The sequence below is a fragment of the Aquarana catesbeiana genome, linkage group LG02 (genome assembly GCF_042186555.1).
Source record: "Aquarana catesbeiana isolate 2022-GZ linkage group LG02, ASM4218655v1, whole genome shotgun sequence".
NCBI lineage: Eukaryota > Metazoa > Chordata > Amphibia > Anura > Ranidae > Aquarana > Aquarana catesbeiana.
This window is the reverse complement of record NC_133325.1, coordinates 766,842,205-766,862,505: the sequence shown is the minus strand read 5'-3', so window position 1 is coordinate 766,862,505 and position 20,301 is coordinate 766,842,205. Positions and strand designations below refer to the sequence as shown.

At 47.6% G+C, this 20,301-nt stretch overlaps 1 protein-coding gene across 2 annotated transcripts in view; it reads left to right on the top strand.

Moving 5' to 3' along the window:
- Positions 1–5,664: 5,664 nt before the first annotated feature.
- C2CD2 (C2 calcium dependent domain containing 2) overlaps positions 5,665–20,301 on the top strand; it is a 205,891-nt gene continuing 191,254 nt past the window's right edge. For both annotated transcript variants that reach the window (XM_073617265.1, XM_073617266.1), the window contains exon 1: positions 5,665–5,800. The gene's annotated coding sequence lies outside the window, so the exon portion shown is untranslated. The remainder of the gene's footprint in view (positions 5,801–20,301) is intronic.

The window sequence follows — 20,301 nt, the reverse complement described above, 5'->3', positions numbered from 1 at the left end:
TTACATCAGTGTTCCCAGCTGAGTTTTCCTTTACATCAGTGTGCCCAGTGGAGTTCTCCTTTACATCAGTGTTCCCAGCGGAGTTCTCCCTTACATCATTGTTCCCAGCAGAGTTCCCTCTTACATCAGTGTTCCCAGCGGAGTTCTCCTTTACATCAGTGTACCCAGCAGAGTTCTCCCTTACATCAGTGTTCCCCATGGAGTTCTTCCTTACATCAGTGTTCCCAGCAGAGTTCTCCTTTACATCAGTGTGCCCAGCGGAGTTCTCCTTTACATCAGTGTTCCCAGCGGAGTTCTCCTTTACATCAGTGTGCCCAGCGGAGTTCTCCTTTACTTCAGTGTTCCCAGCAGAGTTCTCCCTTACCTCAGTGTTCCCAGCGGAGTTCTCCCTTACCTCAGTGTTCCCTGCGGAGTTCTCCCTTACATCAATGTGCCCAGCGGAGTTCTCCTTTACATCAATGTTCCCAGCGGAGTTCTCCCTTACCTCAGTGTTCCCTGCGGAGTTCTCTCTTACCTCAGTGTTGAGATGCACAGAGAGCGAGGCAGAATCTTACATTTAGATTCTCTCTCTCCGCACTCTCTCCGTGGCTTGCGAACTGCGGATGCCCAGTCAATACGTCACGCCAGCTGATCAGGATATCAGCTGGAGTGACGTACTAAGCATCCACAGTGCTTGGGATGCATTTTTCGACGGGAGGCATTATTCGACAGAACACCGGAACACGTTCGCAATCTACCTGTAGGCTCCCCGCTGTCGACAGGTAGGTTGCGATCGATGGCTTGCCGACCCCCAGCCTAGATCATATCTTTTTTTTCTAGCTCTGCAGCTAAAAGTCCAGTAGAACTTATATTTCTTAGTCACAACATAACAATGAGGCACAGTCATGGCTCTGAAGACATCCCGGCACTCTTTAGCTCGATGGAGGCATCTGGAGCCTCATGCTTCTCTGCAAATCCTCTGGAGAACTCTGGTGCCTCAGTGCAACACCCCTGCACTCCACTCCATCTTGAAGGTACTTGTCGGCAGTGTACTTGTGTAGCAGCTGCAGCAGCACCTCCCTGCAATACTTGCAGTGACTCCAGACTCCAATCAGTGCAGCCAGCCTTCCACACCTGCCGCATACAACCTCTAGGTGCTCAGACCTCTCCACAGTGTGCAGAGCCAAGCGGCCAGCCACACACCAGCACCTGCCAGGCACTCTCCCTGGAATTCAACCAGGTCCATGTGCAACTGAGCCCATAATGCTCCTGTAGGTTCTTGTGGTAAACAACCAGGCCTAATTATTGGCAAGGCCTCACATAATCACAAACCAGAGAAGAAGAAGGTTGAGTGAGGTATAGGTGACCAGTGGTGACAAAGTCAATGAAGACCAGTGGTGCATGAATCCGGAGATCAGGGAATTCACGTGGTGACTCCAAATAGCAGCAGTAGACAACAAAAGGGACGGGTGATAGGCTCTTCCTTTCTATATATAGGAACGCCCGCTGTTAACCTTCACAGCTCCATAAGACCGCCATTCAGGACAGAATCTGGTAATTAGTGTCATATCCAAAACCCCTCACTTTAAGTGGATGTTCACATCATGAAAATCTTGCTGCTCACCAGAAATAAAAACTTGCCAACATTGACCTCATAATGGAAAAGCTTCATCGTTGGATCACTGCTCTCATAAAGACGCAGTAAATCGACAACGGGAAGGACGACACGTCTGTCGCCTAAAGTGATGTGGAAGGTCTTCCCAGCAGGTTTTATACGGAGGACTTCTTTTTTCAGTTGCTTGAATTCCAGCCAGGTGTGCTCGATGATGCCTTTCTTCATCAGCTTTTTAACTGTGTACGTAATCTCCTTTTCTTCTGCATATCGGATCTTCTGGATCTCACCATCAGGGCGTGACTTGCGGCAGAGGAAGTTGTCGATGCAGTTGTTGTTGTACCTCTTGCAAAGGTCTATGAGGTCCTACATATCTTTAGAGAGCTTATTGAGTTCAGCTAATTCTTGATTGATTTTTGTTATCTGGACTTCACTTTCCCGATGCAGCTCATGTTCCTCTGTTAGTTTTTGGGAAGTTTGGTTAAGGACATCTTGGTGGCTCATTGCCCCTGAGAATAAGCTGTTTTTTTACTCTTGGAGCATTCCTTCAGGTTCAAGACGAAGTACACCCTGTACTAGTTTTTTGGTGACATTCCTAAGGTTGTCCATTTCAATATCCAAATCTTCATAGGGAGGAAACTTGCAGCTTAAACGTAGCCAGATTCTTATTCTTTCCTCTGATTCAACATAGGTAGCTGCATGAGTGTGAAGTAGACCATCCAATTGAGGGATTGGTCCAATACCCTTATACACTTGGTAGGCAATGTCCATGTGGTCACAAAATACAACATTCTCACATTCAGAAAGTAAAGAATGCGTATAGATGATGCCCTGTGCCGTCATGCTTATTGGATGACTGTTTATAGCATCATATAACGTCATGAAGTTAAATTTTTTCTCTGGCTCTGGAATGTTTAGAACTTCCTTAAAGTATCTCCTGAACCCTGAGCTGGTTCTGCTGACATAGGTATCCACATCATGTGCATTTGCTGTTTTGACAGCGAAGGATTGCATGGCCAGCCAAACGTTATAAGCCACAAACTTGAGGTTACGCCACTGGAAAAAAGCTGAATATTCATTTGGATCAATGAGTCTGGTCTCTCTATGGCTGGCTGGAGGTACTCATAGAGGAAATAGCTCACAGTAGTCATCACTACATCTTCACTTTGCTCTGGGAACCTTTTCTGCAGAGATTTTTTGAAGGGTTTTTGCTAGGTATCTCAGCCCTTAAGGAATTCTGTCCACAGATGACAATATGGACTTTATGACTTTGTTGGTCATGTTGTATAAAGTGTTATCCTTAGTTTCAGGGGTGTTATTAGTGGAGATTCCTGGTGCACTTTTTATTCTTTTGAGTATGTTGTAAGGCACGTCTGCAGCTTTGTATGGATTGGTGCTAAGCTCATATGTGAGGGCTAGTATCTTCCTTTTTGCTGGTTTGAGCGCCTCTACTAGGGCACTGTAGTTTGCTTGGTGTGTGTAAAATATCTTGATCAGCTTTAAACTCATCAATTTTGCACTCATTATATCCTCAATGGTATCCAATGTTGTCTCTATTTCCTCACAAAGTGCAGCTTCCATCAATTTCACGAAAAGGTATTCTTCCCGTGGAGTGGAAGCATGGTTATAGAGGCTGTAGAGCAGTCTGTCCACAATCGTTATGATATCCTCATATTCTGACATCTGGCCAATAATCCTAGCCAGGTAGGTTGGGTCTGTCTGGATATAATAGAAGAGGTGTTCATAGGACTTCAGCCTCTCTCTGTTCTTTCTGGCCTCCTGAGCCTCCTGCCTCTTCATGGTTATCATCTCTTTAAATTGTTTTCTATTACGATAGTTCAGCTTTTTGAATCTGGACACCAGATCCCGCTGAGTGGCTTTGCCCATTACTAAAGCTGCAATGTCTTTTTCTAGGGTCTTTATCAGCTCCTCCTGCTGTAGAACATTTTTACATCTAGAGTATAAATTTTGCTGCAACGCCTTCAGCTGAATCTGCACAGCAAGTCTTGGGTCTACAGGATCTGAGGGTGGAGGAGAACCTCTGATCTTGCTCAAAGGTGGATATTCATCTCCCATTGACGATATGTTGAGTTTCTGGGCCATGCAGCTTTTGATGTGTCCTTTATGTTCTATAGATGCATTACTGTTCTCACTTAGAGCCCTGTCTTGGCTCTGGTTATTTGGGGAATCCACTTTGGCATCATTGTTCTGGCTCAGTGCCCCATCTTGGCTCTGCTTATTTGGGGACTCCACTTTGGTATCATGGTTCTCACCCAGTACCCCCTCTTAGTTCTGGTTATTTGTGGAATCCATTTTGGCATCACTGTTTTCACTCAGTGCCCCCTCTTGGTTCTGGTTATTTGGGGATCCACTTTGGCATCATGGTTCTCATTCAGTGCCCCCTCTTGGTTCTGGTTATTTGGGGAATCCACTTGGTCCATTTTCTTTGTGAATTCTGTGTCTTTTTTTTCCTCCTTGTAGGAAGATGAGCCCATCCATTTCCAGAAGACATCCAAGTTCAGGTATGAAAAAATACTCCAACTCCTGGGAGTAGAGGGACCACTGTTGGCATTCCCTGTCATTGGTGGTACCAAATTGTGGATCTGCTCAACAAAGCTTGGCTCAACAGGATCTGAGGGTGGAGTGCTCAAAGGTGGATTTCCGTCTCTCGTTGACAATATGTTGAGTTTTTGGGCCATGCAGCTTTTGACACATCCTTGAAGTTCTGCAGTGGCCTGGTTATCATCTTTCTTACTCAGTGCCTCACCTTGGTACTGGTTAATTGGAGAGTCCACTTTGGCATCACAGTTCTCACCCAGTACCCCCTCTTGGTTCTGGTTATTTGAGGACTCCACGTGGTCCATTTTGTTGGTGAATTCTGTGTCTTTTTTATCCTCCTTGTAGGAAGATGAGCCCATCCATTTCCAGAAGACATCCGAATTCAGGTATGAAGAGATACCCCAACTCCTGGGAGTAGAGGGACCTCTGCTGGCATTCCCTGACATTGTTGGTGCTGAATAGTGGATCTGCTCAACAAGTCTCGGGTTGCTAGGGTCCGGGGATGGAGGAGAACCTCTGATGCTGGTCAGAGGTAGATTTTCCTCTCCCGTTGATGATAACTTGGGTTTTTGGGCCGTGCAGTCTGGAAGATGTCCCGTGTCTCGGTTACTCAGTGCCTAGACTTGGTTCTGGGTATCCGGGGAATGCAGCGGGTGTGATTTCTGTGTGAATTCTGCCTCCTCCAAGGTTAATGAGATCATCAGTCTCCAGGTGTCTTCATTCCCCATCATGTCCACATTGTGGAAAGAAGAGTTCTTCCTCCTGTGGACAGTAGCGGGACCTCTGTTGGCGTTTCGGTTCATTCCTGTTATTATCTAGCGGTATATACTGGCAATATATTATACTAGTAGAGAAAACTCATCTCTTCAGGAAAGCCTATCACGTCTCCAACGAATCTCCTACCACTTCCACCAGCTCATTCCCCACAGTTACAACTTTTGTACCACCTGCCCCACCCTATTAGATTATAAGCTCTTCTGAGCAGGGCCCTCTTAATCCTCTTGTATTTTATTGTATTATAACTGTATTGTCTCCCTTTTATATTGTAAAGCGCTGCATAAACTGTTGGCGCTATATAAATCCTGTATAATAATAATAATACTAGTATATACTGTATATTTATATGAGTATATAGATTAGTATACAGCAGTTATATATAGATATGAGTATATAGATTAGTATACAGCAGTTATATATAGTTATGAGTATATGGATTAGTATACAGCAGGTATATAGCTGTATATCTCAGTGTTCTAGTAGTATAATCTCGGAGAATAGAGGGCGCTGTGCTACTCACTTCTCACTCTCACACTACACTTAAGTGACTTCCCCCTCTACTCTGCCGTCACAGTGACGCGCGCACACAATAGCCCAGATCGTCGTTTGGTTACTGCGCATGCGCCAGCTCTGGTGGGAGGAGCTCACACTGTTCACAGCGTACATCATGGGGGCGCCGCATGGGATGCCGGGAGTTGTAGTTTAGCCGGGTGGGCGGGGATGCCGGGATTGGTGGGCGGGGCCCTGACGTGGTTCGATCTTCTGCCGAGTTGAGTATTTTGTCAGGACAGCTGCAGAAGCAGCAGCGGCCGGTGCGAGGAGAGAGGACAGGGGGAGGAGGGGCCGGACCGGGAGAACCGAGTCACGTGACAGGTAGGAGGGGGTCACCTGACCGGGCGGGAGAGCACCGGGAGAACCGGACAAGTGGGTAGGGGAGGAGATCACGGTGTGCCCTGTCATTACCTGCACTCCCCCTCCCCCCATCACCAGTGTCTGCCCCTCCCCCTCTGTGTGTCCCAACACTGACCCCCCCCCCCCCACCCTGTGCTTTATCAGTATTCCCCTCCCTGCACCCCATCAGTACTACCGGCACCACCCCAAAACCATGTGTGTGCCCCCCCCATATCAGTGTGTGCCCCCCCCATATCAGTGTGTGCCCCCCCCATCAGTGTGTGCCCCCCCATATCAGTGTGTGCCCCCCCCATATCAGTGTCCCCCCCCCATCAGTGTGTGCCCCCCCCATATCAGTGTGTGCCCCCCCCATATCAGTGTGTGCCCCCCCCATATCAGTGTGTGCCCCCCCCATATCAGTGTGTGCCCCCCCCCCCATATCAGTGTGTGCCCCCCCCATATCAGTGTGTGCCCCCCCATATCAGTGTGTGCCCCCCCCATATCAGTGTGTGCCCCCCCCATATCAGTGTGTGCCCCCCCCATATCAGTGTGTGCCCCCCCATATCAGTGTGTGCCCCCCCCATATCAGTGTGTGCCCCCCCCATATCAGTGTGTGCCCCCCCATATCAGTGTGTGCCCCCCCATATCAGTGTGTGCCCCCCCCATATCAGTGTGTGCCCCCCCCATATCAGTGTGTGCCCCCCCATATCAGTGTGTGCCCCCCCATATCAGTGTGTGCCCCCCCCATATCAGTGTGTGCCCCCCCCATATCAGTGTGTGCCCCCCCCATATCAGTGTGTGCCCCCCCATATCAGTGTGTGCCCCCCCCATATCAGTGTGTGCCCCCCCCATATCAGTGTGTGCCCCCCCCCATATCAGTGTGTGCCCCCCCCATATCAGTGTGTGCCCCCCCATATCAGTGTGTGCCCCCCCATATCAGTGTGTGCCCCCCCCCATATCAGTGTGTGCCCCCCCCCATATCAGTGTGTGCCCCCCCCATATCAGTGTGTGCCCCCCCATATCAGTGTGTGCCCCCCCATATCAGTGTGTGCCCCCCCCATATCAGTGTGTGCCCCCCCATATCAGTGTGTGCCCCCCCCATATCAGTGTGTGCCCCCCCCCATATCAGTGTGTGCCCCCCCCATATCAGTGTGTGCCCCCCCCATATCAGTGTGTGCCCCCCCCATATCAGTGTGCCCCCCCCATATCAGTGTGTGCCCCCCCCATATCAGTGTGCCCCCCCCATCAGTGTGTGCCCCCCCCATATCAGTGTCCCCCCCATCAGTGTGCACCCCTCTACCTGCTGTACCCGACCTGTGATCACCGCCTGTACCCCTCACACCCCCCTCTGTATTGGTACAGATTGGGGGCTTTCATCCCAAAAGTGTCCCCCCCCGTGTATGGTGTGGTCACCAGTCTGTGTTCTCTGTAGGGTGGGGGGGACTTTGCCATGGGGGTCCCCTGTGATCTGTACTGCAATCATGGGGGCAGATCTCTTCTGGCACTGGGGGGGGCAGTCTGTGTACTCAGACATATCTGGGGGGGCACAGTGCTCAGAAAATGTCCCCCCTCTCATGGTGTCACCCCTGTGATGGTGTGAAGTAATGGTGTCACCCCTGTGATGGTGTCACCCCTGTAATGGTGTGCTGTGATGGTGTCACCCCTGTGATGGTGTCACCCCTGTAATGGTGTCACCCCTGTAATGGTGTCACCCCTGTGATGGTGTGCAGTAATGGTGTCACCCCTGTGATGGTGTCACCCCTGTAATGGTGTCACCCCTGTAATGGTGTCACCCCTGTAATGGTGTCACCCCTGTGATGGTGTGCAGTAATGGTGTCACCCCTGTGATGGTGTCACCTCTGTAATGGTGTCACCCCTGTGATGGTGTGCAGTAATTTTGTGAAGTAATGGTGTCACCCCTGTAATGTGGATGGATGTGATCGCTCCATCTGTATTGGAATGCCAGTTCAGTCTGCCCCACCCCCCATGATGTGTCCCCTGTGTGTGTATGTATGTATGTGCGGTGGCCTGGCTGTGTTGCTGACGCTGTGATGTCAGACGTAGTAGTGATGTCACACAGCCAGGCCCCCCGGCATTTTCAGGAGGAGGTCACCAATGCCGGCTCCGTATTAAATGGTGAAGGCCTCAGTCCTGAAGAATGTTCTTACTACAGGTAGGAAGAGGTGACTGCAGCTGGAACCACGTGCCACACTTCCCCCATGGAGTTCCCGGCTCCGCCCACTAGGCACTTCCACAAGGAGGTTCTGGTGCCGCCTGTTGGACTAGTTGAGGACCTCATTGGATCTCATGGTCAGGTGATCAGGTGGGGATAGTGAGTCTTCCCAACAGCCATCAAAACCTTACAGGGGTTCTAACTTGTTTGGCATTTATTTCCATAAGCAAAATAAAGCGCCTGTGTACTGAGGGAAATATTGAGGCCACCATTACTGGTCCCCTGAACATACTTGTTGCCGCCTTCAATACTTTTAGTGTCAGGATGAAGCGTGTAGATCAGGAGGTCAGACTGCCTGCTCAGCATCCCTTCTTCCACATAAGAGACTCAAAGTATTGAAGCCGATGGATCAGCATGACACCCCAGGAGAGCAATGGAGGCCTCCATATGACCTCAGCACAGACTTACTATAAGAGGATCTTTTCCAGGAATTGTGGTTCTAGTGTTAGGACTGCTGTGTGTCCGGACCAGAGACCAGGAGCTGACCCGTCTCTGTCCAGGACCCCCGAGTGATCAGGAGCTGACCCATCCCTGTCCAGGACATCCGACTGGTCGGGAGCTGACCCGCCCCTATCCAGGACATCCGACTGGTCGGGAGCTGACCCGCCCCTATCCAGGACATCCGACTGGTCGGGAGCTGACCCGTCCCTGTCCAGGAGCCCCGAGTGGTCAGGAGCCGACCCGTCCCTGTCCAGGACATCCGACTGGTCGTGAGCTGACCCATCCCTGTCCAGTACCAGCAGTTTGCGCAGTACTTTACAACATGGGGGCAGTCAGTACAGTTACAATACTAATCAATAGAGGAGGAATCAGAGCCCTGCTCATTAGAGCTTACAATCTAGGTGGGAGGATCAAGTGACACAAAAGGGGGGGGGGGGGGGTGCCGGCGGTGGGGATGAGCTGATGCAGAAAATCACAGTACACTTGTTAGGTCAGGTGTGGGCAGGATATGCAATAATTATAATTTCAATATATATCAAAACACAAAAAGTATTAAAATAGAACTATAGGCAACATTTTTTTTTTATTTTGGATAGAGCAAGTTAGGGTTATAACCCCTGTCCTTTTTTTTTTTTTTTTATTCTTTAACATCTGTGTCCCATTGCAGAGATTTCCCTTCACTTCCTGTCCCATAGCCAAACAGGAAGTGAGAGGAAATCCCTGCAAATGAAGGGAATCCCCTGGGGCCCATCAGGTCACCAGAACTAGTGTCCCCCATAGGAAGATTTCACCTCTATTACTTTTCAGGGGACAACCAAAAATGTTGTGATTCTTCTTTTACTTTCCCTTTCATTGTTAATGATAAACAGAGAGGGGGAATCTCCCTGATGGGGGGGGGGGGGACAGACAGCAATAAAAACTGACAGGTGCTCTAATCCCGCTCCACCCTTTCCAAAAAAGTTTTGCCTTTAGTTTTACTGTACTAGTGAATAATCTAAGTCAAATTACAAAAATAATAAAAACCTAATTTAATAAAATAAATAATAACTAAAAAAAAATAATAACCTAAATTAATAAAATAAATAATAACTTAAAAAAAATGTTAATAATTAAAAAAAAATAATAACCGTTGGAAAAAAAAAAAAAACAGAGGGAACATGTCATAATGTCCAAAGCAGGTGTGCACACCCGGGAACTCGAAAATCTGATGAATCGGAGTCCCCGAGAGATGAAATAAACTCTGCAGTATCCACCAAACACAGAATTATCAGTTTTGATTGGATGGACGTTTTTATTAATAAGAAATTGATTCTGGTCTATATAACAATTCGGTCATTGGTCCTTCTGCATCCAATACGGTTTGCTCTAGAAATGTAAATCTGATTTGCTGATGCAATTTATATTGTTAATTATTTTTCAGCCGGCTGTGTTTAAATATACTAGCTGTCAATAAAAACTTTTTTTTTTTTTTCTTTCTAAAAAAAAGATTCTTGTCCCTCTTACTGAAAATAATTGCCATTCCAGAGATGACCCTTCTAAGGACACGTCTTCAGACTGTCCCTGGATATAAAGTCGGTGTGTCGGCGGTGCGTCGGCTCGCCGTGGTGTGGCCGTGGAAGGTGTTAATTGTTGTATTTGTGACATTTCTCTGCCTCATTTCTAACAATGAGAATTCAGTTCCTGTTTGTTCCAGCAGGAAGTAACAAAAGATCACACGGGGCCCCAGTACAGGCCCCCCCCCCTCCTCCCGCTTTCTTCTGGACGACTCTTTCACTTTTCAATAAGCTTGTGAGCACTTTACACAGCAGCCGATCACTCCGGCGATTACTGGAGGTCATGTGATTTCTGGCTCTCAGCGGGATATGTCATTATCATCACATATGGTGCCTGGCGGAGGAGATTAGGCTGTAAACATATGACATTGTGTTAGAATTTATTATTCTACATTGGAGTGTTAGATGGAGATCGACCTTTCCATACACCCTCCATGTATAAAGGTGAACCCCACATAGGACACACTCACCTCCATACACCCACCATATAAAGGTGAACCCCACATATAACACACCTCCATGTATAAAGGTGAACCCCGCATAGAACACACCTCCATATAAAGGTGAACCCCACATAGGACAAACCTCCATACACCCTCCATGTATAAAGGTGAATCCCACATAGGACACACTCACCTCCATACACCCTCCATATAAAGGTGAACCCCGCATAGGACACACCTCCATACACCCTCCATGTATAAAGGTGAACCCCGCATAGGACACACTCAGGTGTTAAAGATCTTTATCTGTCTATGAATGGTTGGTGCACCTAATAATAATAGATGAAGGTTGGTAAGTTGATCAGAGGACTTCTAAGATTGCACCTAACGTTGCTTCTGCATACCTTTTTTAAGTAAAGGAATTTTTTTTTTTTGAATGCGAGTGTGGAAGGTTTAGCCCGGGTTCACACCTATGCGAATTAGAGGTGCGTTTCCGCACCTCTAATTCGCATAGCAGGAGAATGTGACTGGCTCCCTATGGAGCCGGTTCACATATCTCCGGGGCGGCTGCGGTGCACACTGCACAAAAACGCTGTGCGTCTTTGGCTGCGTTTCAGGGCCGAATTCAGGCATAGAATCGGCCCTGATTCGTCCCTGAAACGGTGAACAGGGACGCACAGCGCTCCTGTGCGGTGCGCAGCGTATTATGGTGTGAACCCGGGCTTAGATCCCTTACCTATTCGAACTAAAATACACTATATTACCAAAAATATTGGGACGCCTGCCTTTACACACACATGAACTTTAATGACATCCCAGTCTTAGTCTGTAGGGTTCAATATTGAGTTGGCCCACCCTTTACAGCTTCAACTCTTCTGGGAAGGCCGTCCACAAGGTTTAGGAGTGTGTCTATGGGAATGTTTGACCATTCTTCCAGAAGAGCATTTTTGAGGTCAGGCACTGATGTTGGATGAGAAGGCCTGGCTCACAGTCTCCGCTCTAATTCCCATGCCCAAACTGTTCCCACAAAGTTGGGAGCATGAAATTGTCCAACATGTCTTGGTATGCTGACATCTTAGGAGTTCCCTTCACTGGAACTAAGGGGCCAAGCCCAACCCCTGAAAAACAACCCCACATCATAATCTCCCCTCCACCAAATGATTTGGACCAGTGCACAAAGCAAGGGCCATAAAGACATGGATAAGCGAGTTTGGGGTGGAGGAACTTGACTGACCTGCACAGAGTCCTGAACTCGATAAAACACCTTTGGGATAAAAAAACAAAAATCTTCATGTACATGGGGCATTTTAAAACCTCTCCTGAATGATTTAACTTGACTGATAGTAACCGATGTTTAAAAATGTCTGTTGTGCCATGTTTACATGCCACGTTTTGCATTTAGAAGCGTTTTTTGCATTGAAAATAGTCAAAAATGTATCTCCTTTAAAAACGCCTGTAAACAAAACGCGGCTAAAGGCGGGTTATCGCGTTTACAAGCTGTTGCAGGCATTTGGCGTTTCAAATGCCTCTGAACATCCGTCCTGAACGCATTTTTTTTTTTTTTTTTTTTTTTTTGCTTTCAAAAAAATGCTTCTATTCTCAACTGCCTAGAAACAACTAGAAACGACCCTGTGTACATGTACTGATAAGATAACATAGAGGAGAGTTCAGGGGCAGCTGAAAAAAACACCCAATTTCTCCTAAACATCCGTTTACCAGCATCAGTGTATATGAAGTTTTAGAGCGGAGACTGTGAGCCAGGCCTTCTCGTCCATCATCACTGCCTGACCTTACAAATGCACTTCTGGAAGAATGGTCAAACATTCCCATAGACACATTCCTAAACCTTGTGGACAGCCTTCCCAGAAGAGTTGAAGCTGTTATAGCTGCAAAGGGTGGACCAACTCAATATTGAACCCTACGGACTAAGACTGGGATGCCATTAAAGTTCATGTAAAGGCAGGCGTCCCAATACTTTTGACAATATAGTGTTTATTGGTTTTATATACACTTTTTAACCAGGTTTCCTCCAGAGGTTTCTCCAGAGGTTCCAAGGGGCTCCAAGAGCAATGAGCTATGGTGGATCTTGATCTCCCACCTGACTATTAATGTAAGGCAGGGATATGCAATTAGCGGACCTCCAGCTGTTGCACAACTACAAGTCCCATGATGCCTCTGCCTCTGGGTGTCATGCTTGTGGCTGTCAGTGTTGCTATGCCTCATGGGACTTGTAGTTCTGAAACAGCTGGAGGTCCACTAATTGCATATCCCTGATGTAAGGGGACAGTTTTCCTATGACATTGAATATAAGCGATAAAATAACTACTAGTGTAAGAGGACGCTTCTCCACTGACCACCAATTAAAGGAACACTTCTCCACTGGCCGCTAAGGCAAGGGGATTCTTCTCCACTGTCCACTAAGGCGAGGGGGCACTTCTCCACTGGCCGCTAAGGCGAGGGGACACTTCTCCTCTGGCCACCAAGGCGAGGGGACACTTCTCCTCTGGCCACCAAGGCCAGGGGACACTTCTCCACTGGCCGCCAAGGCAAGGGGACACTTCTCCTCTGGCCACCAAGGCGAGGGGACACTTCTCCTCTGGCCACCAAGGCGAGTGGACACTTCTCCTCTGGCCACCAAGGCGAGGGGACACTTCTCCTCCTCTGGCCACCAAGGCGAGGGGACACTTCTCCTGCTCTGGCCACCAAGGCGAGGGGACACTTCTCCTCCTCTGGCCACCAAGGCGAGGGGACACTTCTCCTCCTCTGGCCACCAAGGCGAGGGGACACTTCTCCTCCTCTGGCCACCAAGGCGAGGGGACACTTCTCCTCCTCTGGCCACCAAGGCGAGGGGACACTTCTCCTCCTCTGGCCACCAAGGCGAGGGGACACTTCTCCTCCTCTGGCCACCAAGGCGAGGGGACACTTCTCCTCCTCTGGCCACCAAGGCGAGGGGACACTTCTCCTCCTCTGGCCACCAAGGCGAGGGGACACTTCTCCTCCTCTGGCCACCAAGGCGAGGGGACATTTCTCCTCCTCTGGCCACCAAGGCGAGGGGACATTTCTCCTCCTCTGGCCACCAAGGCGAGGGGACATTCCAATATTCAATCTATGCTTATTTTCTGACCATTATTATTATTCATATCCTTTCATGATTATCATTTAAAAATGATTTTGTCATGTAGAGGAAATGTACCATGAACTAAAGATGGAATTTTTATCAGAGGTTCTCTGGGAAATGAAAATTATTTCAAGGGTTCCTCTGGTGTAAGGGTGAGAGAGGTTGCTCTACTCGTACTGTCATTTAATTATGCCTCTTAGTTTTCACCTAATTACTGTGCCTGGGAGTGTAAGATGTCATTGTGTTGCCGGGATCCTTCGTATGAAGGTGATTATATAGGACTGATGAGGACGATAATATAACTTTTCATTAGCTCTCCTAATGACGGTGTAGTGATGGATATGATGGAGATGTCTGAAAAGGATAATTGGGAACTAATAATACATAATGTAGATTGTGCCTTAAGTCACTATCATTTAAGGCTTTTTTTTAACTTTATTAAAATATATGTCCAGGTTAAATTTTTTAATTTTTGGATAATGTGGGGGAAGGGCTGAGATAGGGCAGGTTTTTTTTCTTACTGTTCGGGGTTCAAGATTTACCTTTTGCTTCCTGTCCTGCGAACAATGTATTACTAGGCAGGAAATGAGTGAAAACCTGAAAGTAAAATAGGTAAAGGTCGAGGGAAACTTTTTTTTGGCAGTTTTCTTCTATAAATTAATATACAGTGCCTTGAAAGTATTGGGATTTTATGTGATAGACCAAAGAACACAAAGTGGCACATAATTGTGAAGTGGAAGGAAAATGATAAATAGTTTTTCAACATTTTTTACAAATAAATATCTATAAAGTGTAACGTGCATTTGTATTCAGGCCCCCTTTACTCTGATAACTAAAATCTAGTGGAACCAATCGCCTTCACAAGTCACCTAATTAATAAATAGAGTTCACCTGTGTGTAATTTAATCTCAGTATAAATACAGCTGTTCTGTGAAGCCCTCAGAGGTTTATTAGAGAACCTTGGTGAACAAACCGCACAATGAAGGTTCAGGAACACACCAGACAGGTCAGGGATAAAGTTGTGGAGAAGTATAAAGCAGGGTTAGGTTATAAAAAAAAAAAAAAAAGCTTTGAACATCTCGCAGAGAACTGTTCAAACCATCATCTGAAAATGGAAAGAGTATGGCACAACTGCAAACCTACCAAGACATGGCCGTCCACCTAAACTGACAGGCCGGGCAAGGAGAGTATTCATCAGAGAAGAGCCAAGAGGCCCATGGTAACTCTGGAGGAGCTGCAGAGATCCACAGCTCAGGTGGGAGAATCTGTCCACAGGACAACTATTAGTCGTGCTCTCCACAAATCTGGCTTTTATAGAAGAGTGGCAAGAAGAAAGACATTGGTGAAAGAAAGCCATAAGAAGTCCTGTTTGCAGTTTGTGAGAAGCCATGTGGGGGACACAGCAAACATGTGGAAGAAGGTGTTCTGATCAGATGAGACCAAAACTGAACTTTTTGGCCTAAAAGCAAAACGCTATGTGTGGCGGAAAACTAACACTGCACCATCCCCACCGTGAAACATGGTGGTGGCAGCATCATGTTGTGGGGATGCTTTTCTTCAGCAGGGACAGGGAAGTTGGTCAGAGCTGATGGGAAGATGGATGGAGCTAAATACAGGGCAATCTTAGAAGAAAACCTGTTAGAGTCTACTAAAGACTTGAGACTGGGGAGGAGGTTCACCTTCCAGCAGGACAACGACCCTAAACATACAGCCAGAGCTACAATGGAATGGTTTAGATCAAAGCATATTCATGTGTTAGAATGGCCCAGTCAAAGTCCAGACCTAAATCCAATTGAGAATCTGTGGCAAGACTTGAAAATTGCTGTTTACAGACGCTCTCCATCCAATCTGATAGAGCTTGAGATATTTTTCAAGGAAGAATGGGCAAAAATATCACTCTCTAGATGTGTAAAGCTGGTAGAGACATCCCCAAAAAGACTTGCAGCTGTAATTGCAGTGAAAGGAGGTTCTACAAAGTATTGACTCAGGGGGGCTGAATACAAATGCCCCCCCCCCCCCCCCACACACACACTTTTCACATATTTGCAAAAATGTTGAAAAGCATTTATCATTTTCCTTCCACTTCACAATTATGTGCCACTTTGTGTTGGTCTATTATTGTGTTGGTTATTTATTTATTTATTTTTTTTACTAAAGTTGGAAACTATAGTTGAATCTCTATATTGATTCTCCTTTCCAATTTTTATTTTTGTTATTTGCTTCTCCTTTCTTTCTTTTTTTTTTTTTTTTGTGGTTAGTAAAGTTTTTTTCAATTAGTTTTCACAACCAGATGGGTCTAAGCACTTACCGTGGGTGATTAGCAAAATAAAGCTTTTTTAAATATATTGTTTTGTTCTTTAGAATGTTTGCAATATGTATAGTTATTAGTGGTGCAACGAAATTAAAATTCTGGACCAAAACCAAAAATTCAGAATGCACTTGGCCAAACAAGTTTTGACAGTTTAAAAAATATATATATATATATATATTTTAAATATAATTGTATTATATTCAATTTTTTTAATTTAATACCATGAATTTAAATGAATATGAATTAATTTTCGCCCATTATCGGCACCTTTTTGGCCATTAGGCTGCTTTCACAATGAGCAGTTTTTGAAGCGCTTTTGCATTAAAAAAAAAAAAGCACAAGAAAAACGCATCCCTTTAAATAGGTCCATAAAGACGTGGATGAGCGAGTTTGGGGTGGAGGAACTTGACTGGCCTGCACAGTGTCCTGACCTCAACCCGATAGAACGTCTTTGGGGTGAATTAGAGCGGAGACTGCGAACCAGGCCTTCTCATCCAACATCAATGCCTGACCTCACAAATGCGCTTCTGGAAGAATGGTCAAACATTCCCATAGACACACTCCTAAACCTTGTGGACAGCCTTCCCAGAAGAGTTGAAGCTGTTATAGCTGCAAAGGGTGGGCCAACTCAATATTGAACCCTATGGATTAAGACTGGCATGTCATTAAGGTTCATGTGCATGTAAAAGCAGGTGTCACAATACTTTTGACAACATAGTGTATCAAGTTGTGCTGTGCCCGTCCGGATGTGGCTTCACTGTCCCGTTGCATGCAGGTCTTGAGCCACTTTTTCAGTTGGATATGAATGGGTTAATTTGCATGTTCTTGCAGTTGCTGGCCATCTTTCGTCTGCATTTTATGGCATATTTAATAATGCGTACAGAATAACTCTTGGCTTTTTTTTTTTTTTTTACTGCTGTCAGGAAGGCTGCCAGGGGTGTGCGGCATGAGTATGACAAGCAGTTACCGGGCAGACAGTGAAATGAATCGGTGATCTGCCCAGGAAACGTCTCAGCCGCGCTAAATTCCGTCTTCAGCCCTGGGATTCCAGGAGAGATTTGACACGCAAATCTTTTTTTTTTCCCGCCAGGAGCAGGAACCCCGCTCTTCACTACCTTGCTATATTTACATAGCACAGTGCACAGGAGGTTATATTTGTCTCGGTGGCAGATGGATAAATATTTACATGCATCGTTTCCCGGGATTCACATGTGTACAGTAAGTCTGGCAGCCCTTGTAGACATGCGTTAAGCCATTGGATAAAATGATGATGAAACCGGCCTTGCTCTTCAGCTAAAACCGAAAATGAAGCTTTCACATTGAAGGATATCCAATCTTCTTTTCCAATTTGAATAAAGGAAGAAAGTGAAAGTTTTTATAAAGCTTGTCCGAGAGTTCAGAAAAAAGGCGGCGGAGAGTTGAAATTACACACTGCAGGGCTCAGTGATGAGTGCTGTGAGAGCTGATTGGAGGGATGGGACCCCCCCCCCCCCCCCTTCATACAGCACACAGGGAGCTGAGGCTGTCAATCTGCCAGATCCCCCGTCACCTTTTTTCTCTTGGTGTCAGGAAAACTTTTCAGAAGTGACTCATGCTGATAGCAGAGGAAGGAGGCCGCATACAGAAATGACACGTAGTGCTCTGGATTGAGACCAATACGCACTATAGAGGGATATGCTTTGCTCATATTTCATGTCGTCTGAAGTTAGGCTTACAACTACTTTAAGGCAGCTTATTGATGACCATGGACTTTCCTTTTTTTAAGTTTTTTTTTTTTTTTTTTTTTCTTAGCTTGACCGGGTCAATTATACTGTCGTTTTGGACTTGGCTGGGGAGGGACAGAAATTCATTTTTTTTTTTTTTTTATTGCTGTCTAAGATTTCATGGAAGAGATTTCTCTTCACTTCCTGTTCTGGTGACAGCTTCAGCATCAAAGCAAGAGTGGTACAATCTCCAGTCTCCAGGCAGCACCAAAATGCTGATTGGGGGTTTTAGACTTATAATTTTGTGGTGTTTCTCCTTTTTTAAATTGCTGTCTGTTCTCATTGGAGATTTTCTCTACCAGTCCTGGCTGTCACTGGTATAAGAGGTGAGGGTGAGGTTTCCTACTCTATCTAAAACTTTACTTTAAAAAGGTATTTTTAACTTTAAAAAACCTTATGGGCTTGTGTAGATGGACATCTTACTCGGAAATAGACTTTCAGATGCGTTGTTCTGCCTCTCTGGGTCGGGCTGACCTGCCTCTCTGGGTCGGGCTGACCTGACCTGACCTGACCTGCCTCTCTGGGTCGGGCTGACCTGACCTGCCTCTCTGGGTCGGGCTGACCTGACCTGACCTGCCTCTCTGGGTCGGGCTGACCTGACCTGACCTGCCTCTCTGGGTCGGGCTGACCTGACCTGCCTCTCTGGGTCGGGCTGACCTGACCTGCCTCTCTGGGTCGGGCTGACCTGACCTGCCTCTCTGGGTCGGGCTGACCTGACCTGCCTCTCTGGGTCGGGCTGACCTGACCTGCCTCTCTGGGTCGGGCTGACCTGACCTGACCTGCCTCTCTGGGTCGGGCTGACCTGACCTGACCTGCCTCTCTGGGTCGGGCTGACCTGACCTGACCTGCCTCTCTGGGTCGGGCTGACCTGACCTGACCTGCCTCTCTGGGTCGGGCTGACCTGACCTGACCTGCCTCTCTGGGTCGGGCTGACCTGACCTGACCTGCCTCTCTGGGTCGGGCTGACCTGACCTGACCTGCCTCTCTGGGTCGGGCTGACCTGACCTGACCTGCCTCTCTGGGTCGGGCTGACCTGACCTGACCTGCCTCTCTGGGTCGGGCTGACCTGACCTGACCTGACCTGCCTCTCTGGGTCGGGCTGACCTGCCTCTCTGGGTCGGGCTGACCTGACCTGACCTGCCTCTCTGGGTCGGGCTGACCTGCCTCTCTGGGTCGGGCTGACCTGACCTGCCTCTCTGGGTCGGGCTGACTTGACCTGCCCGGCCTCTCTCTGGGTCGGCTTGACCTGCCCGGCCTCTCTCTGGGTCGGCTTGACCTGCCCGGCCTCTCTCTGGGTCGGCTTGACCTGCCCGGCCTCTCTCTGGGTCGGCTTGACCTGCCCGGCCTCTCTCTGGGTCGGCTTGACCTGCCCGGCCTCTCTCTGGGTCGGCTTGACCTGCCCGGCCTCTCTCTGGGTCGGCTTGACCTGCCCGGCCTCTCTCTGGGCCGGCTTGACCTGCCCGGCCTCTCTCTGGGCCGGCTTGACCTGCCCGGCCTCTCTCTGGGCCGGCTTGACCTGCCCGGCCTCTCTCTGGGCCGGCTTGACCTGCCCGGGCCTCTCTGGGTCGGGCTGGGATGGCCCGCCTCTTGCTGGGCTGGGCTGAGTGGTGTGGTTGACCAACCTCTGGATACGCCAACCCTAAAATTGTAGCCCTAAAGCTGTCAGCACTTTGATGAACACATATCCTCACAAAAAGAGTATTTGCTATGTGATTTCAGGATTCATTAATGGTATTTGGAGTTATTTCTGACTCCTTTTTATAGTAGAACCTCCTTTTTTGATAGACTTTATTGAACCTCCCATACATCACATGTAGCCAACATTTGCTGTGCCTGATATAGTAAGGCCACACCACAGTATAGGGCTTGTGTCGATGGAAGGTGCATTAGACCTGTAAGTTGACCTCCCTCATTTGACTCTCTTCAATCAGGTATTGTATGTTCATAGATTTGTAAGCAAACAAACTCTCAATGACCCCCCCCCCCCCCCCCCCCCCATGGGTGCTGGACGCCGACCACCGCGATTCCTCACTGCCGATCTCGATCACTGTCCTCCGCTGTAGTCTGTCGGCTGGAAGCTCCCCAGTCACGAAGGAGTTAATGTCCTTGTTTTAATACATTTGTGTAGAAAACCGCCTGTAATGGGGTTACGACGGCCATTTGCCGTTTGGCTACGTTGCCACGGAAACGTGACGCATAACAAACAAGTTGCAAATATGTATTTTGCCGTCAGAAGCTCGCAGCTGTATAAACAAAAGCTTTTCAGATTCTGGCAGAGCGGATGAATATTACGCTGGAAATGTTGGAAGTGAATTTGCGGGGGGGGGGGGAGAATCGTGTTCTCATGGAATACCCAATTGGATAGCCTGATAGGTCCAGATTTATACACTCACCGATTTATATCTTAGAAGTTGTCGCCGACCTGACTGCTTAAAGTGCATTTAAACACAATAACAGAAATGTAATCTAGTGTGGCTTACTAGTCTTTAGATGTGGCGGCTGCAATAGTTTTCTTGTTTCAGCTTTCTTCTTCCTTTATTTTCACCTGGTGATCCTGCCAGGAACATACTTCCTGTCTCCTAGGATGACAACCGGTGGCGGCCCATCCATTAGTGGCGCTG